The following is a 17,106-nucleotide window of genomic DNA, read 5'->3' as shown; positions in this document are numbered from 1 at the left end:
AGTTCTTTCTCTATTTTTGGTGATCTTTGGAGCAGAGGTTGCTTTGCATCGACCTGGGATACATTTAACTTGTGTTGTATCTACGGAAATATGTATCCTAGGACGATGCAATGCAACCTCTGCTCCACCAATACCAGATAGAAGAGAAAGTACTTTAATTTAAAGCCATCACAATAAAATGCTTTCAAGACATATATTAGGTATAAAAGGAAGCCTACCCTGTCATTTGAAGGGGTTTACCTACAATTCAAGTGATCTCTTAATTATAAAATCAATTCAATTCGAAGTGAACATGCAATCAAGCATTCATCAAGAATTGAAGGTGAAATTAAGTTAATAAAGATATTTAATAAAGATATCATCTTTTAAATTAAGAAATGGGCAGGAGATTAAGAATACAAACCTTCCATATTGCACACTTCAAGGTATATCAAAACTAGTTTAAAGTGTATTCATTTAGGGACCTTTCATAAAATATTCTCAACTTACATATCATAGAAGGATCTTAAAATATTCATTGTTTATAATGATCAGAATTTGGTTGTTCCATACACCTTCCTTTACTATTTTAAAAATATTATCGACCAAAATATTGTGCAGTAGTAGTATGGAGTGCATTTCATCTATTTTATGTCTAAATATTTCATCATACCACTTTATTTTCAAAGGTGACTGATCAATTGCGGTGTTTGGGTAATGCATTCCAAATAGATCCAGTTGCATACCATTTATCTGTCTTGATTAAAGACTTTTATCCTGATGGCATTAAATTAAAGTTCTTTCTCTATTTTTTGGTGATCTCTAGAGTAGAGGTTGCTTTGCATCGCCCTGGGATACATTTAACTTGTGTTGTATCTGCAGAAATATGTATCCTAGGACGATGCAATGCAACCTCTGCTCCACCAATACCAGATAGAAGAGAAAGTACTTTAATTTAAAGCCATCAAGACAAAATGCTTTCAAGACATATATAAGGTATAAAAGGAAGCCTACCCTGTCATTTGAAGGGGTCTACCTACAATTCAAGTGATCTCTTAGTTATAAAATCAATTCAATTGCAAGTGAACAGGCAATCAAGCATTGAAGGAGAATTCAAGTTGGTGCAGGTGCATTTGGAAGACAAAAGGACTCAATGAAGCCATTAAAGACTTTTGAAGGTCTTAGGAGTGAAGAGCCAATCAATTATGATGTCTTAAGGGAGCAGCCTTAAACAACACACACTAAGCTTTGACTGCTTAGGTGTGTTGTGGGCCCATTCCTTCCCTTGACGTCCCTTCCCATCTGTTTCCGTTAAAAAGACAATCACCGTTAGCATTTGAATTCAAACAGTGTTCTCACATTTGACTGCATAGAACAAAGCAAAGAGCATAAGAAACTCTCATCTACCTCGTAGCTGTCATAGAATACCTCCCTGAGGACATATTCTCATGTCCTTTCCTGCTTGATGTTGTTGATGAAATACATAAGCATCCTCACAATGTAGTCAATGTAACAAATAGATTTCCATTTCGATCAGTTTTATTTGCCAACATACTCTCTACCTGTGCCAAAATGAGAGCTTTGGAACAGAGTATGGGCTTCCATCAAAGCAGAAGGTAAGGGAAATTAATATCAGATGCTTACGGTTGGAAATGCTCTGTTTGACATGTTTGGAAAATGTGGAAGTATAGACATGAAAGCGCATGAACTATTTAGTGAGATGCATCAAAGAAACACGATCTAATGGAATGCTATGATTGCAGGATATGCACAAGATGTGTTTGAAATAGATTTAGAATTTTCCAACCAAATATGATTAGTGAGTATAGATGTTGTAGTGCAACTGCCCAGGTACACATGCATGCAAAATATGTAAGCTTAGATAAGGCACATGAACTATTTGACATAATGCCTCAAAGATCACCCAATATCCAATGACGGTTGGGAGAAAGAAAACATCAATTTTTTGATAATCTTAAATATTTCTTTATTCATCACTATAAATCTATTATGAGTTTAGTCTCAATATTGCAGAAATTTATTCTATTATGAATGCAATATTTAGGGATGTAATATTTATATATATTTTTAATTAGGAAAAGGTCCTAATAGAATCCCGAACTAATTAATCTAGAGAAAGATACCACTAAAGAAAGAAATTCAATCCTCACCACTATGGTCTTGAAGGCTTTTAAGACACTTGGATTCCTATTTTGGCCCGCTTTTCCTTGACCCTATGTTAAGATAGTAAACTAGATTGAGAGAATCTATTGGGTGGGAAATTGTGTATGGTTGCAATTATTTTCATGCATGGAAAGTGATTTAAAGTTTGGACCAATAGAGGATAAGTATTTCTTGAACCTTCAAGGACATGTGTAGAGCACCACATGGATGTTTCTCCATTATTGAACTCTTTGAATATGTAAGTAAATTATTTTTGGTTGATGACACAGTAAGTGTGGTATTTGTCTTTTCGATATGTTGTGGATAATATTAATCAAATATGGAATTTTTTTGATGCTATATACACTATGTTTTGGATTGAATTTAGGTAAGCGAAGAGGTAATGGAAGAATAAAAGAGGTACACAAAGGAAGAAGAGTGAAATAGGTGGTTTGGGATGGAGGTTACAAGTATATATGATAATTCGTATGGATAATTTGTTGTCTATAAAGAGGCAAATAAGCTATCACAACTTCAACATGAATGAATGCCTCATCTATAGAAGCAAAAGGTACCTCTAATGGTTTCAAAATTTGTCAAAATAGTTATGATATACCAAATAATCAAGTGGAATATCCTTTAGGTAACTAATATTATCTTCAAACTATTTATTTTGATTTTCATCATATCCTTTCCATGTGCATTTCCCTTGGTTTTAGTCCCATTTTTTCTTTATTTTATTCAAAACAAAATTTATAGATGCCTCTACTTGTCTCACCACTCATTAATTGTTTGGGATTTTCATTCCATTCACCAAGGTTGGCATCTATTCTAAGACTTTGTGTCATGGCCAAGCTAAATGATTTGCCTCTAGTTTCTCTCCAATCTAGTCACCTAGTAGCATGTGAAATCTATCTCTTCCTAATTATTATTCTCTCCATCTTGTTAATGACCATTTCATTAATGAATCCTTCCTCATAATTTTGGATAAGTGAGACAATGTTAGCTCAAGGAATCTTTTCAATCCTCTTTCAAGATTCTTTCCCAAGTAATAATCTTGCATATTGGAAAATAAATTACGCTTCTATTTTTCCAAGCTACTCTTCCTTATAATGTTTAGATTTATTCTAAAGTGCTCATTGTGACTCATGTTTACTACTCTTCCTATTAGTCTCATTCCAATATCTCCTACAAAAATATGGAATGATTACATTTATATTTTATTTGCGTCTCCTAAATATCCACAAAATTTGGAACAATAATACAATTTTTTAATAATATTTAATTGTAAAAGAAAGGATTAAAATGGAACTAAAAACTCTAAATAAATTAATCAGGGTTAAAGGGATAAACTAGGATCAATTCATGAAGGCAAGATCTGTTATCTCAAAATTAATAGATTCATGCAGGAAAAAATATATTAAATCTAGTGATAAAATTCTTGAAAAATTTAGCTAGCTAAAAGTGAAAGAATGCTATCAAGCTCTCATTTTCGCACAGACTGGCAAAGGTTGTAGAGGAGAAATCACTATTGAACTTACCCCTATCTCATATAACCCTATATTGGCTAGGCCCCACAATAATTAGAAGATCCTAATTACTATTGTCCTAAACCTTGCATTGACCGTCACAATTTCACAGTGAATTGAGTTAATTAGTCCATTAGCGAGATTGGGAAAGAGTTTGGTATTGAGTTAGGTGTTGGTGGAAGGTTTAAGGAGGTACACTATCATCATAATTAATGTTAGAGAGTGTTGTGTGAAGAAGAATGGCCACGAAAGGAGTGACTATCCTAAGTGCTTGAGACTGTCAAAAAAAGTGAGTGTTGCAGTAGTGAATCTTCCTTTGACCTTTGTGTGTTTGGGAGGGTAAAGACCCATGGTGGTATATGTTGAGTGTTTGGGAGGGTAAAGACCCACATATCAACTATCTACTTTGACATCCTAGCATGGTGTCCACCTCCTCTAAAACCTTGTTGGCACTCTCTGTCTAATACTAACATATACATAACATGTGCCTCTCATATAACCCTATGTTGGCTAGGCCCCACCATAATTAGAAGATCCTAATTACTAAAAACACTAGATTCTTCCATAAAAGGTTGTTGAGTCATAGAAGGCCTAGCTTGATAGCCCTATAGTCTCTCATACCTAAAATATCCTTGTGTCTATGATGGTCAAATGTGACTACCCTATGGCCCCTACTATGCTCTAGTAGACCTATGTCCCTAATATTGATACTATTGGGTTTTTCTTTGTAAATCATATAGTAAGTCTAAATTATCCTTTGAAGGATGGGGAGGCCTATGGACACTTTAGTCCCTTAATCAAGGTTACAAACTTCTCTCATGCCTCTTGTGTCCTCCCATGTACCTCCTTTTCCATAAGAGACTTTGCCATAGCAACCCTAAAGTCATTTGGATTGGCCATGTGTAGGAAAACTAAAATTTTGGGCTTTCCACCCCTAATGAAATAATTGACAAGTAGCTTGTCTTGGATGTAATCTAAAAACTACAAGAACTCCAAAAACTAACTCTCATGTTGACCCACTATGAAACCTTATTATGTAAATTGTGAAACTCATCTATGCATCTCTGTCAAAAATATTTTGAAATAGAACACACTTTGGAGCACTCCAAAATGGTATCTGGAGAGGGTTTCCAATGTGAGTTGGTGCATTTTATCCTCCCAGTACCACAAGGTGGAAGCAAGTCCTCTCAAAAATTGCATTGAAAATTATGCCTTTAGGTTGCTCACATATAGATGCAACCCAAAGCATAAGTCCAAGCTAATTAGTAAACAAGACTTATCCTCAACCCCATTTGTGGATCTTAAAAATGTAGAGGATTGGAGATGAAGCAACTCTCAAATATGATCCTTTGGCTCATGATATGTGCTTTCTATAGTCTATACCTCTTGTATTTATGCATGATGAGGCTAGGTAATGTGTATTGATCAATATTCCATCTCCTCTATATGTATTTCCCAAATTCAAGGCAAACTCCTAATAAGCTCCCAAGATGCAAGTATATGCTCCTCTACTACAAGTGGATCCTCATGGCTTGTAAGATTTGAGGTCCATACTCGGGCTACTCATCTTGGTGAAAAATATCAAAGTGATATGACCCTTCCTTCCATTTCCTACACCCTATTTTCTAACCCACACCTCATAACCTTTACCTCACTTCCTATCATTATTACCTTCCATCTACCTTTCATATCCCCTATCTTAACCTCCTCCACTTTCCTACACCATATCCTACACCTTAACCTCATACACACTTACTTTTACTTCACCTACCTAAGCCCATTCCATCATTCACATCCTTTTATCTCCCCCCATTCACTTTCCTACGTTCCGAACCCCTAACATATCCTAACTTACTATTTTACCATTACATCCTTCATCACTTACCTCCCTATCTTATCCTAACCCACACCTCATAACCTTATACCTCTCAACTTCCATTTTATACCACCTTCCTAACGGTACACTTATGCTCCCCTCCAAAACACCAAGAAAAAATAGCACTCGATCACTACACATTGCTCTCATGGTTCTGCAGCAGGGATTTTCTGTCACTATATACCAGCATCCATTATTAGGATATATTTTACATAATGGCACTCGATCATGCAGATTTAGGTCATCCATCCCCTTAATTAGGATATATTTTAAATATGGAAAGTAGTGTTAATATGTTTCAGGCTAACTATATTGTTCATTATTTAAAATGCAGTGTTTAAATAATACATGATTGTAGGATTGTTCAACGGTTTAGGTCTTGCATGAAATTCTTCTTTTAAATCGATCATATCATATTACAGAAACCTCTCACCATCTCTGCTATTGGCAATTAATCTGATAAATATATAATAAAATTTGAATCTAAATATTTGAATATGTATAACAATGAATTTGTTGATTATACCCTACCTTTTTCCTGCAGCGATTAAACCATTCCTACATCCTGCAATGATTAAACCCATAGGGAACTATGTCCACCTCCCTCCTTCATGCTCATCGGGGGATGGCCCCTACCTGCATGTTCCCTATTGTGATCCCCATTGTGATCCCCTAATATGCCTCGAGACAACACGAACTAAGATACCTTGGGAGGGCCTTTAGGTAGGCACTCGTTCGCTCGACTGGGAAGGGACACTTACGCAAATAGTTGTGGTTGAAGCTAGCGAAGATGGATAGAGATTCGATAGTGTGGTATATATGTTTGCAAAATGTGGAAGCATCCGCAAAGCGGGTGAGCTGTTTGACAAAATGCCTCAAAGAGATGTCATTTCGTGGAACATAATGATGGGAATGGTGAATACTCAATGCTAAAGGAAAATAACCATAAAATTAATTTATCTACTTGATATTGGAGCACAAGTCTTAGGATAAAAACCTATCAAGAGCCTAGAATTGAGGGTTAATCATTTTGCCAAATCACTTGGAGTTGTGATCCAAGCTTCCTCTATTTTGAACTGTTTTGATATCAGGGCCTTGCTCTTAGCCTCGCCAAAATACTTGATCCCAAATAGACTCATTCACCTCTAAACCAAAAACCCAATAACACTTCCAACATCATTAAGTATTTAATAAACTTTTCAAAAGATCTTTTTGTTATTTATGGGAATTTTTTAACAATTACATAATTCTCATATAGACTGGAATAGAACAATAAACATATGTAAAAGATTTGTCCACAACAACGTCTACTACTGAAAGTTTGCACCATTACATGCACCTACAAATTCATATTTTAACATAAACACGATACAGGACAATAATAATTTGAAATAAATGTCCACCACACATCCGATCTCCTTCAAGATAAGAATTAAAATATGAAGTACACAACCTATCTTCCCTACAATGAGGAAAATACAAATTATCTAACACCAGAAGATGCAATCAACTTCACTCCAATGGCTTCTTGAAAACCAAAGCAGGATCTATCTAGCCATAGTTGGAAATTTTTCATACCATTTAAAATAATGTCTCCCATTACCAGCGACTGATTGATCAATGTTGGCTAGTGTTCGCCTCCACTTCCACCGAATCATACTCCATCGCCACTTCCAGCCTGAGCTGCAGAACCGGCTGGTTTTACACCAATGATCTTCCCCGCCACGATTAAACCCACAGGTTCGCTATAGAGGCGGGATGAATGAGAGGCGAGATTTTGTAAAGAGGCGGTATTTATGAAATGACTTGGTCTTTTCTTCTTTTTTTTAGTAATGCATGCGGTCGTCAGAATTTCGATGAACGCGAGCACTTTTTCTAAAAAAACCCAAATGTCATTGCCAATTCCTTCTCCATCGAAACCAAATGTTGCATTATCGTCGGAATTCTGACGATATCGGGCATTTTTTCAAAAAAAAATCAAGTTTGATCACAATATACCTTCTCCATCGGAAACCTCCGTCAGAATTTTAGGCTAAATGTATTAGTGCCATAATCTCCTCCTAAAAAAAATTGCCCTTAGTGCAATGTTGGTTTGGAAATTATTTTCTAATAACAAGTCCAAATGGGCTTCTATCATTACTTTAAATTATTTAGATTCCTCATATCTAGAAAGGATTTTTATAGCTTCAGACTATGTTTAGACCTTCCTCAAGGTTCCTAGATGTGGAATTTCTTGGCAAGTTCTCCTCCCTCACCTTTCATGAGAAATTCATGATGGAAAGAAGGCTTTATTTTGGGAGGATTCTTGGAATAGATATCCCCCTCTTGATAATCAAGATAGTCTATCAGATATTAAGAGCCTTCTAAAGGCCACTTGGGGGGTAAAAGTAGATGATTACTTAATGGTTTCGAATCATAAGGACATTTTGATTTTAGAATGGAAAGACTTCCCAACTTGATGCCCCTCAAAACCCAAAAACTATAGTGGCTAATATTCTTAGCCAAAGGTCTATTCATATTAGCTCAAAACAGGATAAACTCATATGGACTCAATCCAAGTAAGATCACTATTTAGTGAAGGAAGGATATGAAGCTCTTTGTAAGAAGGTTCACTCTCATTCTAGTAAGTAGTGTTTTTCAATTTGTTGGATTGATGCAATTTTTCCGAAAGAAGGAGCTTTCATTGGGGTTTCTCTTAAAGGGAGAATCTTAACCAGTGAGAGACTCCATCACATTGGTCTTTCTTTGATTTTTAATTGTGTTTTATGTGACAAGAAAATAGAATCTATGAATAATTTGCTTCTCAATTGTGAATTTGGAAATGAATGTTGGATTTGAACTCTTAATAAGATTAATTGGTTTTGCCTCCTCCAATGTAATCTTTATTTGGTATTTGAAGCATGGCCAAAATTGTATAAAGACACATTTTTTGCTGTTATTTGGGGAGTAGCTCTAGCTATAATCATTTGGAACATCTAGTGGGAAAGGAACAAGAGGATATTTGAAAATGTGATAATCTCATATAAGCATTTTATAAATAATATTGAAAGCTCCGTTTCGAAAGTAATGAATTCTTATACTATGAAAAATAAGTGGTTGGATTTGTGATTTACCTCTTGGGATGACACAGTCCTTAAACGATGATAAGGAATCACCATTCCTTTCAAGGGTAGTCTCCTTAATAATATTATTTATAAGAGATTGAGAAAGGATGTCAAATGGGAACCTCTAGATCGTTATCATTGGAATCTCAATTTTGATGGGGTGGCTAAGGGGAACCCAGGTTGTTGTGGGGTTGGCATTGTTATTCGATACTTTAGAGGATCAGTATTGGAGGTTAGAGTGACAAGAATTAATGATGGTTCAAATAATGTTTCGGAGGCCTTTGCTATAGTATATGGTCTTAACTTAGCACTCTAGATGGGCATTTCAAAATTAATTATAGAAGGGGATTCAATGAATATCATATCCGTGATTGTAAAATATGAAACCCCAAGATGGAAAGTTAATTATGTCCTTCAAGAATCTTGGTTCATTGTCTAGTATTTTGATAAGTTTTCCATCAAACACCATTATAGAGAAGCGCATGGGCTAGCAGATGCCCTAGAAAACAAAGGATGTCTAATTGAAAAGGGGGAGATTCACTTCAATCAAGCCCAGGTCCAAGTGGATGTGGTACTAGACCCTATTGCTTCAATGGATGCCACCTATTTATTTTCTACAATGTATTGATTTATTGTAGGTTACTTATCCATGATGGGGCTCTTTAGTTGCATCCCACCTAACTTGGATTACATATATCTTGGAGATTTCGAAGTACACACCAAGGCTTAGAACTTCATTAGTGGTTGTCAGTTCTTTTATACATGGCCTTCCTTGCCTACTTTATTTCTTTCTTGCGATGGCGGCCATGCACAACAGATGCCACTTCTTCTCTAGGTGTCATGCTTGAGAGGGTACCTATCGTTGTTGTTGGTTGCCACCTAGTCATTCTGCACATGGGAAACTAATGATTATATGTGTTCGATTTAGTGAAATGGGACAATAGTAATATTTTCAATCCTTCCCAATGATATTTGATTTTACACTTCACACTCCTCCTTTGTGTGCAATTAATTTGATTCTACCATAGACACATGTTGAGAATCATGTGTATTGAATGCGGAGCATTTTCTAAGGAAAACTTAGGGCCATTTTTGGGGCACTGGCTAAGGAGAAATGCAAAACGCACTGCTTAGCCTAGCCTATGCATATGTCCCTTCCTTTGCAAACAGGTACCACTATGCCATAGACAGTGCAAAAATTGTTTTGGGAAAAATGTCGTCCGCTCCGCTGTCCTTGCTCCAGCGATTTTACAGCTACCATGAATACGCCTCCCTGCCGTTGCCGCTGTCCATCCTCCCCACAGCCCCACAGTAATTTAAGTTTTATCTAACTCAAATGGGTTAGTTGCAACGTGGGCTGCATCCTCTGCATTTTGGTTTTTTGGTGGTAGGGTTTTCTAGTTCCTAGTTATCTAATTAAATTCAACTCTATGGTTAGTTTTGGTTTAGTTTTGTTGTCAAATTTATAGTTTGTAAATATTTTAAGTTGTCTTTATTAATATATATTATGTGCTTTTGTGTTTCACCCCCCTTAAGAAAAAGAAAGAAATATCAATACAGGATATCAAAAATTGGATGAATATTTCTTTGATATTATTTTACTTTCATCTCTCTTCTACAACTAAAAATAAACTCCCTATATCTACAATTTGAAAATCTTTTGTTTGGTATATTTTTTGCAAGATTATTAATTTTCTATTTTTAGTAAATTCCATGCTTATTTGCATGGTTAGAAAGTTACTAATAATTGAAACCAAACTCGAGTGACACTATTTGTCAACTTATACTAATTACATGCAAGAATTGAAAGATATTCAAAATTGCAAATTGCGAAAATTTATAAAAAAACACAAAAAGTCCAATTTGCCACATGTCCTCATATATTTTATTTATATTCTTGATTTGTAATCTAATAAATTTTACATGGAATTATTATCTTTCTTGGACAACTTGGACTTGAATTTAAACTTGTAATAGAATTAGAAGTGAGGCTACTTAGTGGACTTTTAATACTTGGAATTAAATATTAGTGGGATTTTCAATAAAAATATTATCAATATATCACTATTAAAAGTGAATTTAAATTCTCAACATGACCTTTTATTATGACATTAAACTCACCTTCATAAAAACCACATCTCATGACACACTAATATTATTAGTAAGAGGATTGCACATCCTAAAGCTTTATTTTGTTCATTGTCCCAAACAAAAACACATGATTCACTTTTTGGATATAACTTTTATCTTTTTTAATTAGCTACACGTGTGTATTCTAAACAACAAGAAAAATATAAATGATTAACAGTAGGAATTTTTTTTCCGGCTAGGCTTGATAAGGTGTCATCTTATGCAGTATAGTAATGGGATTTCAATTGAGAATATACACTTTGTAGAAATCGCATCAACTAAAATAAATTTTCTCAATCATTTTGATTGTGGCATAAACTATACTATTTTAACCATTGTACAATTCTTCCTTGCAAATACTCCATTTTTATGAGGTGTGTAATTAATGACAAGTTTTTAAGATCATAACAATTGATAAAATATCTTGAACAAAATTCACATTAGTGTTTAGTCCTTAGGCACTTTATTTTGCAACCACTTTCATTTTGCATGAGATATTTAGATCTCTTAAATGTATCAAAGGCTTCATCTTTTATGTTTAAAAATAAACCCAACACTTTTGTGAATAATATTGAAAAACAATAATAAAATATAATCACCTATCCAAACTTTTTGTTAGCATAGAATCACAAATGCTGTAATGAAGTAGCTAAAATGGATAATGGTCTCTTGGTGTAGTACCTTTTAGAAATTTGTCTCTTATATGTTTGTTTTTAGCACATCCTTAGTACATCCTCCCCAAACCTCCTTTGGTTCTTCAACCTTAGAAAAAACGTAAACTAATTCATTTGATGTTAGCATCTTCAAAAAGTATAAATATTGAAGTAACCATAACTACAACCAAATTTTTTCTTCATATGCCATATTAACAATATTACTACTATGTTTAAAATTTTCACCAGGAAATTTCTACTTTTTGACATAGGTACAACCATAATAAATCTATTCTTTTAATCTTATCCTATATTTTATATTGGCTATTTTTAAACACTACTTTATAATTATTTCACACAATTGTTCACACTTGATAAAATATAAATAAACTATAGAATGCAATTACTATCTCTAACACTTTTTGTACATTCTATATTATGAATTTACATAGCTCCTTTTACCACAACCTCTAAGGATTTATCATCACCAATTTTGATTTTGGATTTGAAAATTTTATCTACTGTTGAAAAAAATCATTATTACTTAACATGTGATTAGAACAAATTGAATCTAAATACTAAACCTCTTTTGATCTGTTTTGAGCTTTGTCACAAGATAATAAATGGTTTGGAGAAGCCTCACGATTCTCATGAACATAATGAACACTTTTTTAGCTATTACCTAATTTTAGTTTGTAGTCCCTTTCAAAGTGATCATGTGTTTTATAATGATAACATTGAATACTTTTCTTATCAAATCGACTTTTACCACTTCTTACATTCCAATCTCTTCTATGTCTGTCTAGTCTTGAGTAATTCTAGTTCCTATATTTTCCTTGTAAATTGTATTTTGTATTTTGTTGTTTCTACTATTTTTACGTTTGTTCTTTGTGATCTAAAATTTTGCAAAAAAAATATCTCATCACTTCCTCCAAATAAGTCTAAGTTTATCTTCATGAGACATGAGAGAATCACCTGTGAGACCAAACTTGAGAGTATCAAAATGTTTATTTTTCTCAGAGCTTATTGCAACATAATTCCATCTTGATGTTAGAGAACTCAACACATTTCTGGATAAAACCTTTTTGTGCTCATGAATGCCCATTTTTGCTATATTCCTGCCACATTGCCTTTCAATTTAATTTCCTCTAATTTTTGAAGTCCTATTTTGTTAGAGTAAAGGCTTTATTTACTTAATTAATTTAATCATAATGATTAATTAATTAAGTCACCTTTTTCTTTTTTGACTTGAGTTAAATTTAGGAAGGTTTTTTAGGCATTTAATAATCATTTAATATGCATGCATCCCTTAGGTATTTAATAACTAATTCATTATTAATTCTTAATTATTTTTTAGGGTTTCTATCTTTAGAATTAGATTTCTTTATAAGGATGACATATCCTTCATTGTAAATTAAGCAATATTCAATCAAGCATTCAGTTCTTGTTATTGTCTTCAATATTCTCGTTTGTTGTGCAATTTCTCCTTTGTATATAAAAGGTATTCTTGCAAATGATTATCTGGGCTTGTGGGAATTCAACAATCATGAATTCTAACATATTTTTCTTCCTTTTTGGCCATATTGGTCAAATGAAACCTAAAGTGTTACACCCTATAAAGAGTTGCTTGGACAATATAAGAGACCCAAATGCTGGAGATTTTTCCTTTCATGATATCATTAGGAGGTTACAAAATCAAAATAGGTCTCCCATTGCATAGAAAATTATAGATAGCGGGATCTTGTGAGCTGGAGGATACTCACCAATTGTTGCATGTCCTAAATTAGTCTTTACATGTGCTCAAAATTATCATGCCGACTCTCATGAGATTTGAAGCATGAATTAGTCTACAGTAGCAAGAATTGATACTAATTCCTTAGCTCGCAAATTACAAATACCTAAAAGAGAGCAATCTGTGGGTGTTTCCTTATAGACAGGTTGAGAGTTTTTCTCAAATTAGGTAGATTGGTGTCTCTCCCATATTGCTCAGTGTTGGTTGAAAGTGGCGTGAAAAGTCATATCTAAGCTAGCTTCTTGTATAAAGACTGAGTTGTTCAAGGATGATATCACCGACATGATTGTATTTGTATCACAACATTGGGAAACCAGATGTAGAGTATTTTGAAGAATGGATGTGAAATTTTATTTTAACTATTTGTGATGATAAGCATTATGTTGACTGGGTGACTTTGATAAGTGAAAGCTTGCATGAATAGTTGTTGAATTTTGGTAAGAAGCCACAATTTTATCTATGCTCTGTGTGAGCCATTAGACAGAATAAGTCTAGATAGGCTTAAGGAAAGAAAGATCTATCACAAAAGGTATCCCTATATATAATTGTTATCCTTAGCTGCAAAAGAAAGAAGGCATGAAAGAATCCTATCATGTCCATGACACCTTCTTCATGTCTCTTATGAGAAGAATTAAGGGAGACTTGGAGAGAAGATTTTCAACATAATCCACCTCCTTGACAATGTGGTTTGGTAGCTATTATATTTAGTTGAACACTTTCTTCTATTTGAGAATTGGGGGTTATGAAAAAGCCACGCTGAAATTGCCAAGGTATGCTTATGATTATCTTTTGTTCTTAGATCTTTTTCGGAAAATAACTTTTGTTGATATTAAGTATGTCGCCATGAGAAAATAAGGGATTTACCTTTCCCTTAAGTTTATCCCAGTTTGCTTATTAAAGTAATCAATTGCCAAGTTTTCTGACAAATTACTAGCTGGGTTTAGTTTGTTTGAATCCAAGAACACTGAGAGGGGGGTGTGAATCAATGTTCTGCCGGAATGTTCAATTTTAACTTTTTTATAACATGCATTCACCAACCAATAAACCGATACATATATAATTAAAAGAAGTAAAGAAATAAATGAACCAATCACACAAATTAACACCATAACACATAGAATTTGTACATGGAAAAACTCAAAGAGGAAAAACCACGGTGGGATTTGTGACCCACAATATCAATCCACTGGCCATATCAAAAGATATTACATAATATGGGGGCCTACACATGCAGGAAGGCTTACAGCCTAGAGAACATTTCTCAACACAAAGGAGTCTCACTGACTACAGTCACTTTGAATAATAAAACATAAAAAAAAACTCATTTAATGCATCTGCTATGCCTGATTGAGTTTCGGTCCAAGCTCTGACTGTTTTAGTTCTTAAAACCCTAAACCCTTACCAGAATAACCTCTTACATAAATGTCCTCATATAAATGATCTTCGCATTACTGACAACATCAACATTCCTCATTACAATAATTTCCATCATATCCTCACATATCCTAACATATTTTGTCATATCATAAAATGATCTAATCAACTGACCTATATACCCTTACAATCCTTCATGACTCATGTCGGCTTACATAGATATTTACAAAATGATTATACATGTTGGCTCATTACATATATACATAAATATCAAAATGAATTGTGAGTTGTCAGATCTCCCAATGAAGTCAGCCTCCTATACCGATACCCATAGAATCCTTCCTACTGGTGAAGATATCTATCGGTGCCGGTGAAGTGTCTGCCGATGAAGAACCAAACCAAAGAATGAAGCCAGAACATGTTGCCATCAATGATAACATATGAAACCAGTTGAATGAGTGTCAATTGCCAACAATCTCCCCCTTTGGAATTGATGGCAACACTCATGTAAAAATTCATAATGGTTTCCATTTGCCGGTTTCACCCTGAGACTGCTCCCCCTGAGTTGAATATCCATCTGTGATAATGATATGTTCAAATACTACATATCTCCTGATGTCAAGAATATATTTTTCACCTATACCTCTCCCTTTGACATCAATGCCAAGAAAATATTACCAAAAATCAAGACGAAGAATGAAATTTTGTACAAAGAATGTGTCCCAAAACACCTTACCAGAGCTGAATATACTTGAAAATTTCTGGATAGGCTTTCTCCAAAAGTTCTAGATAAGTGTCCCAACCAGATTTGAATATTCTAGAAATAGATACAAGTCCATTAAGCATGTGAGCATAGGACTCTTTCTCTTTAAGATCTACCGGTGTGGACTTACCAGCCATATCAACGCATTCCTTCTTATGTACACTCAAGGAGTCAAACTAGGGACTTGCCAATCCTCTAAGCCATTTAGCTCTCCTTATGATTTTTTCTTTTTCCCTTTCAAGAGATGAAACTTGAGCTTCTAATACCAAAATCTATCCACCAATAGATGTAGTCAAAGAATTGGAGCCATCAAAAGAATTGACTGTACCTACAATTTTGTTCTGAGAATCCTTAATCCCTTCATCTATATCTGCAGTAAGTAATCCAGTATTAAAGCATACTCTATATATACTAGTACATTGCCTTAAATAATTATCAATTAACTTCAATTTGTTAGAAATCTCTTTCTTCTCTGATTCAATCATCTGATCAAAAGTATCTCTCTTAGCTTGTGTGAATCTCTCCAATGGCTGTCGGTTTGATATCTGCTACAGTGATTGAAAATCCTTAGAAATGTGCTCAGTAATTATTTTGAGCTTGTCAGGTGGGCTTTCTCCTTTGTCAAAATGGTACTCTGGGACAAGTTTGTGCAAAATTGGAATTGATTGATCAATTATTCCTTTGTCCACTGAGCCTTCCTTCATCATCTTTTGAGAAGCCACCATCATGAGCTCAGTAGAACTCATCTTTGTTATGCTTTTTTTCTCTTCCAGGGAGGTGTCAATTGATAATAATGATGTGCTCGTTACAGGTTCCCTTCCAGATTCCTCTCCCTTCTCCTCTGATGATTGATTAACTTTAATAATTTCCTTTTTTGCACCAGTGGCGTTGCCATTTGGTGCAGTATCTGTTACTGTCGGTTCCAGATGAATCGTATCCTCAACTTGTACATCCTGATCTAGAGGACTATTGTCCTCAACATTTGTAACCTGTACACTATGTAAATCTACTAGTATATCTACTTTTGCTGGTATCTCCTCTGTGTCCTGTACATTATATTCTATCGGGGGCTCTACATCCAATGCTTTAGAATCTTTCAAAATTGTAGGTGGGCTACCTACTATAGATTTTCCTTTCCGTTCAACTGGGATGTCAGTAGTGTCAGTTTTAGCTTTCGGTGAAGTGTAGAAACTAGGGTTTTCAATAAAGAATTGAACCCATGCCTTGTGTGTCTCACTGATTATTTCATTAACCCTTCCTGACATAAGACTAATTATCATGGGCTTGCTTAAAAAAATTATTCTGTCTACAACTTCAAGTGTCATATCCAACTCATTCGGAGTAATTGATCCACAAGTAGTTAATAATTCTTGAATTTTTATGTGTTTATCCTCCTCCATAGTAGATAATCTCCTAGCATCTAGATTGTCATATAGTTTTGCCGATATTTGCTTCTCAATTTCTAACAAAGCTTTCTTAAATATATCTAGATATAAAAAAACTCCTTCTTCAATTTCTCTCTGCTCATCATCATCTAAGTGCTCATAATAGAATTGTACATTTTTCAAAATTCCATCCTTAGTGATTTCATCTACCAGTTCTGCACAAGTCTTGAGAGGGATAATAGTTACATTACCAGATACAATAGCAAGTTCTCTATGATTCATCTTCTTTCTTCTACCAGTATCGGATGGTGCAGAAGGTGTATGAGATGTTTCCTTTGGAGCTCTCTTCTTTGTAGGT

This window comes from Cryptomeria japonica, chromosome 6 (assembly GCF_030272615.1).
Source record: "Cryptomeria japonica chromosome 6, Sugi_1.0, whole genome shotgun sequence".
Classification (NCBI taxonomy): domain Eukaryota; kingdom Viridiplantae; phylum Streptophyta; class Pinopsida; order Cupressales; family Cupressaceae; genus Cryptomeria; species Cryptomeria japonica.
The sequence above is the reverse complement of the archived record's forward strand: the minus strand, read 5'-3'. Positions refer to the sequence as shown.